We start from the raw sequence: 6032 nt of genomic DNA, 5'->3' as shown, positions 1-6032 counted from the left end.
AGTATTTCGAACGGAATGCCATGTAACCTAAAAACGTGTTTCACCAAAAGTGCAGCTGATTCTGCAGCTGAAGGGAGGGCCTTTAAGGGGATGAGATGGCAAGCCTTAGAAAAACGGTCAACTACTGTCATGATTACTGAGAAGCCACGAGAAGGAGGCAGGCCAGTTACAAAATCCATGGCGATGTGGGACCATGGTCTAGACGGAACGTGTAATGGGTTGAGTAAGCCAGAGGGTGATTGATTACTGGTCTTATTGCAGGCACAGGTCTGGCTGGCGGCAATGTACTCCTTAGTGTCCTTAAACGTAGTTGGCCACCAAAAGGTCCGTCTGATCAATGCTACCGTACGACTAACCCCAGGATGGACAGAAAACCTAGCTGTATGCCCCCAGTGGATTACCTTGCTTCTGACCGAAGGGGGAACAAATAATGTGTTTGGGGGTACCTTGCTTGGGCCCGGAGTGGTCTTGAGGGCCTCAAGTACTTGGTCTCGGACCTCCCAGGTTACGGACCCAATGACACAGTCAGGAGGGAGAATGGATGCTGGTTCTGGATTGGAGTCAGCCGAAAACTGTCGGGATAGGGCGTCCGGTTTGATGTTCTTAGTGCCTGGTCTGTAAGAGAGGACAAAATGGAACCGTGAAAAGAACAAGGACCACCTAGACTGTCTGGGATTCAACCTCTTTGCCTCTTTCAAATAGGCTAGGTTTTTGTGGTCTGTCCATATGATGATGGGGTGCTCAGCTCCCTCCAACCAGTGCCTCCACTCCTCCAGGGCGAGTTTCATGGCCAGGAGCTCCCGGTCCCCCACATCATAGTTTCTCTCGGCTGGGGAGAGGCGCCGGGAAAAAAAAGCACAGGGGTGGAGACGGTGGTCTGAGGGAGAGACCTGGGATAGGACGGCACCCACACCTGTATCCGATGCATCCACCTCGAGTGTGAATTGCCGAGAGGGATCTGGTCGGGTAAGAACCGGTGCTTGAGTACACTTGTCTTTGAGGGCAGAGAAGGCACTCTCGGCTGTGGAATCCCAAACAAAAGGTCTCTTGATGGAGGTTAACTGAGTCAGCGGACTGGCAATCTGGCTGTAACCCTTAATGAAACATCTGTAGAAATTTGCAAAACCCAGAAATCTTTGCAGCTCCTTACGTGTTGTGGGTGTTGGCCAGCTCTGTACCGCTTGGACCTTCTCAGGATCTGGTCCCAGTCTCCCACTCTCCAGAACAAAACCCAGGAACTTCACACTCGGGACATGGAATTCACACTTCTCCGCTTTCACGTAGAGGCGATTTTCCAAAAGGCGGTGGAGAACAGCACGGACATGTTTGGAATGCTCTTCAGGTGTCCTCGAAAAAAATCAAGATATCATCAAGATACACAGTAACAAACTTGTTCACAAAATCAGCCAAAACCGAGTTCACCAAAGACTGAAAAACAGCTGGGGCATTGGTGAGCCCAAACGGCATTACCAAACACTCGAAATGTCCCACTGGTGTCTTAAATGCCGTCTTCCATTCATCACCCTCCTTTATTCGGACGAGGTGGTATGCGTTCCTCAGGTCGAGTTTGGTGAAGATGGAGGCATCTTGTACAGGCTCAAAGGTTGACGATAACAAAGGTAATGGATATTTGTTTCTTACTGTTATCTGGTTGAGTCCTCGATAGTCAATACATGGTCGGAGAGTGCCATCCTTCTTTGTAACAAAGAAGAACATCGCTCCCAGAGGGGATGTAGACGGTCGGATTATGCCAGCTGAGAGTGATTCTGAGATGCATTTATCCATACACTCACGTTCTGGTCTTGAGATGTTGTAGAGACGGCTAGATGGAAGGGGAGCTCCAGGAAACAAGTCTATAGCACAATCAAAAGGCCTATGGGGGGGTAAGGAGGAAGCTTTATTCTTTGAAAATACCTGCAGTAGGTCGAAATATTCCTTGGGGACACCAGTGATCGGGAGGTGGTTGTTCAGGGGTTCTGCACTCAGAGCGGATTCGAGCTGTGCCCAGACAGGAAACGTGACATTGGTTGCTCCATTCCTCCACCCTGTTAGACACCCAGTTGATGCGGGGATTGTGGAGACTTAACCAGGGATGCCCCAAGACGATTTCTGACTGTTGACATGGAAAAACAAAAAAGGTCAGTGATTCATGATGATTGCCAGAGATAGAGAGGTTAACCGGAACAGTTTTATGGGTTATAGAGGTTAGGAAGCTGCCATCTAAAGAAACAACCCTCGTTGGGGCCTCGAGTGGAATAGTGGTTATGCCGAGCCGATCAACTAGTAGTTGGTCTAATAGGTTCTGTTCACATCCAGAGTCAATCAGGGCTCGGGTGGATATTGAGGTTTTACTGAAGGTTAAAGAACAGTCTAAAGCACACCGAGACTTCATGAGTGCAGATGAACCGCCCACCAGTATCCTAGGTTCTACTGGTGGGCTCTGGAGTTTAAAGTCTTGGGACAGTCAGACACGAAATGGCCAGCTAGGCCACAGTACAAACAAAGACCAGATCTCATTCTTTTATCTCGTTCCTCCTGGCTTAGTCTAGCCCGGCCCAACTGCATGGGTTCGCTGGGGAGAGAGGATGGTGCTGGTTGGGCCGCCCTGGACTGAGTATGGGTCTGAAGATGAAAAAAAGGAATTGTTACCTTTATGACGGTCATTCAGTCTCCTCTCGATCCGGTTGCAGAGCATTATCAAGTCCTCCAGGTTTGTGGGTTCCTGGCAGAAAGCCAGCTGGTCTTGGAGGCGCTCGTTTAAGGCTTGTGAAAACGCCCCTTTTAATGAATCCTCGTCGAGAGTGGAAGCCGATGCCAGGGTCCTAAACTCGATGGCGAAGTCAGCCAGTGATTGCTTGCCTTGGCGGAGGTTCCAGAGCCGTTTTGCTAGCTCTGAGGCGGGCTCGGATTTGTCAAATGTCAAGTTAAACTCGGATAAAAACTCAGTAAATGGGCCCGCAAGGAAGTTCGGAGAGCGGCTCTTGGCTTCTGCCCACCTGAGGGCCTTGCCGCGCAGTAATCCGACAATGTAGGAAATCTTGGCTGCGTCGGTTGCAAAAGACTCCAGGGAGCGTTGGAAAGCCAAGTTACACTGGAGGAGGAAACCTCTACAAACGTTTCGATCCCCATCGAACGTCTCGGGGGGAGGAGACAAGGCAACCCGGAAGTTGGGCGGGATGGATGGTGCCGAGGTAACGGGTCCGGGCGGACTCGGAGCTGGAGGAGCAGAGGGTTCCGGATTGGTGAGCTGTTCACTTAATTGTTTAACCATCGCACCCAACTGAAACAGAGTCTGGTTAGCGTCTGACAGTTGTTTGGTGAGGGAATGAAGGGCTAAACTGTGTTGTGATAAGGTTTCGGTGATAACAGGTGGAACTGATTCGGTACTGAGGTTAGGATTCTGGCTGGATGATTCTGTCATGTTGTGTGGTAAATGCCTAACCCACGACATACAGAATCAGTCCACAGAGTCAAAGAAGATCGCAAACAATAATTTATTAGAAAAGGAGAACAGAAGGAGCTGCTAGGAAGTCTAGCAGTATTCGGCAGAGAAGCGAGGTTCGGGTGTGGAGAATCCTGGAGGAACAGGGAGAGTTAGGTCTGGCACTCGGAAATCTGAATGTTGGATCTGATGGAACTTACAGGTTGGAGGTGAGACCTCGTGAGAGAGGGAGGAGTGACCGGTCTGGGGAGGGCAGGAGGCTTACTGGAGGCTGATGAGCTTGGAGTCCAAATGAGGAGGGAGCGGAGCATGAAGGGTAATGGTGATCCAGGAGGGAGGGTGAGCAGCCTGGAGTGGGAAGACCAGAGGAGGACGCTGAGAGACGAGTGGACAGTGAAGAAACCAGGTTGGTAGCAGCAAATGAGGTGAACTGATAGGTGATATCTGCAGGAGGCAAAACAAGCAGTCAAAAACACAGAGATCTCAAAAATCAAAAATCCATAACCCAGAAATTCTCAAAATCAAAGCTTAGTTTGGATTTGGCTGTTAGGAGAAATACCCAAGTTGAGTTAATCATCCAGCGAAGTGAAGGCGTCTCTCAGGAGCTTAAATATCCCTGGCCAGCTAATCAGCAGATTACCTGCAGCCTCCCCACTTCCAGGCACGCCCACCTGCAGAGGAGAGATGAGACTCTACACCAATTAGTGTGTGAAAAAACCCCAGACCGTGACACTATCTTTTTAGGTTAGCTTTTATCTAAATATTTACTACAGTTTTATTTCTCGTTTTACATGATTGTATTTTATTACTTGCTTTGCATGTTTTATGTGATTATATTTTAGCTCCGTTTTATTATTTAATATTATTATTTTACTGTCTATATGATTTTATTTATTACTTATTTTCTAACTTTTATCCCTTATATTAGCTCTTTTATTATTTTTACTCTTTTTTATCCAGTGTTTCCTCTGCCCCGGGAGCGGTGGTTGACTGTAGCTTCCTATGCGCTCTATAGGTGGGGGTCTATGCTCCCCCTCCACTGAGCGCCCTGACTTAGTGTGGAAGACCTGATGCTGCCGGGGCAGATGGCTCCTCTGATGGCGTTTCCTTGCCTTACCTTACTTGGCTCATCTGGACTCAGCCAAATATAATTTTTACTTGTGTGTGTGTGTGTGTGTGTGTGGCATTGCAGAGTTTTTACCCGACAACTGTGTAACAATGACAGTTTCAGGCGGAATATTTAAGTTTTAGCCAAGATGCACTTAAGTGCCAAACGATTGACTGCATGTGTCTACAGCATGGTTAGACACTCATTTATATAGCTAATCAGCAAAAAAAGAATGGATTTGGGGATGACTTGCTCTTTAACAATATTTCGAAGGTGGAAAAAGAAAATCCTACAAACCAGTTTAACGAGGAATTAGAATGACATGTCCTGGTTAAAGATAACATCAAGGTTCCTTACTTTGTTCTCGGAGACTAATTTAATGCCACTCAGGTCAGGTGATTGACTAAGCAATTTCTTTTTCTGAATTCCAGGTCCAAAGATGAGAACTTCAGTCTTGTCTTGATTTAAAAGCAAAAAGTTTTGAGTCATCCAATTTTTTATGTCTTCAAGACAAGCCTGTAATCTAACTAACTGATTAGGTTCATCGGGGTTAATGGTGTAATGATTAAACTTACATATTATTTAATGAACCATAAAATGTGAGATTCCATATAAACTATGAAATCGATCTTATGGACCTTTGGATAATTTAAACCAGAATATTGGAACTTTTTATTGCAGGGATTATGCAACCACTTTTTATTAACTCAGAGACAAAAGAAAGAGAGTCAAGTTTTAAAAGTTTAAAGATTTATTACTAAACAAATAAAAACTAGACTAACTTTAAACATTAAATGTATGGTGTAACTAAGGTGTAGTGAGACGGAGGGTGGTGTATGTGTGAAATGTTCAGAACCAGCAAATCCGGAGAAACGATTAGTTCTGATGGGAGTGAAGATGATGTTTCACACCAAGCTTTTGGTTTGGAGATTTATAACACACATTGAGACACCATTCTGCCGGCCTACCTACACTTTGCGGAAGTCCCCATTAGATCAGGAATGTCGAGGTCCAGCTTGACCTTCTCTGGAACCGAAGCCGGTAGGAAAAGCAGCGGTTGCCGACCAAACCAGTCTTGGGATACTTCTGAGTCACGGCAGTTTTATTGGCATCTAACAAGACCCAAAACGGGGTTGTGATGGTTCAGCTTTTATTCTGAAAGGAACCGTTGCAGCAGGTGGAACAGCAACAGATTTTCCAGCTTGTCGTCAGGTTCTTTCAGCTGAAGAGGAAAGTTACGGATTGGCCAATCCAACAATTTCTCTAGAACGCTTTGAACTCGAGTGTAAGCTGACGTGGGCATAGTTTTATAATTTGGATGTTTTGATCTACGGTCAAATCAAAAAAGGACAGCTTTACCAAGCACCACCAAAACCATGCCTCCATCAGATCTGGAAGATTCTGACTGGATCAGTAAAACCAAATGTGTCATGTGACTTAACCTTACGTGTGATCAGTCTCTAGTGGAAATATTTAAAGGTA

General features: G+C 46.4%; 1 long non-coding RNA gene across 1 annotated transcript; it reads right to left on the bottom strand.

Moving 5' to 3' along the window:
- Positions 1-3475: 3475 nt before the first annotated feature.
- On the bottom strand, positions 3476-4609 carry LOC139070487 (uncharacterized). The gene is made up of 2 exons (XR_011520983.1): positions 3643-4609; positions 3476-3576 (listed from the first exon to the last, which is right to left on the bottom strand). It is a non-coding gene; the product is annotated as an uncharacterized lncRNA (long non-coding RNA).
- Positions 4610-6032: the final 1423 nt, after the last annotated feature.

Source organism: Nothobranchius furzeri, chromosome 6, assembly GCF_043380555.1.
Source record: "Nothobranchius furzeri strain GRZ-AD chromosome 6, NfurGRZ-RIMD1, whole genome shotgun sequence".
Taxonomy (NCBI): Eukaryota; Metazoa; Chordata; class Actinopteri; order Cyprinodontiformes; family Nothobranchiidae; genus Nothobranchius; species Nothobranchius furzeri.
Note: the sequence above shows the minus strand (reverse complement) of the source record. Positions and strands in the feature narration are given on the sequence as shown.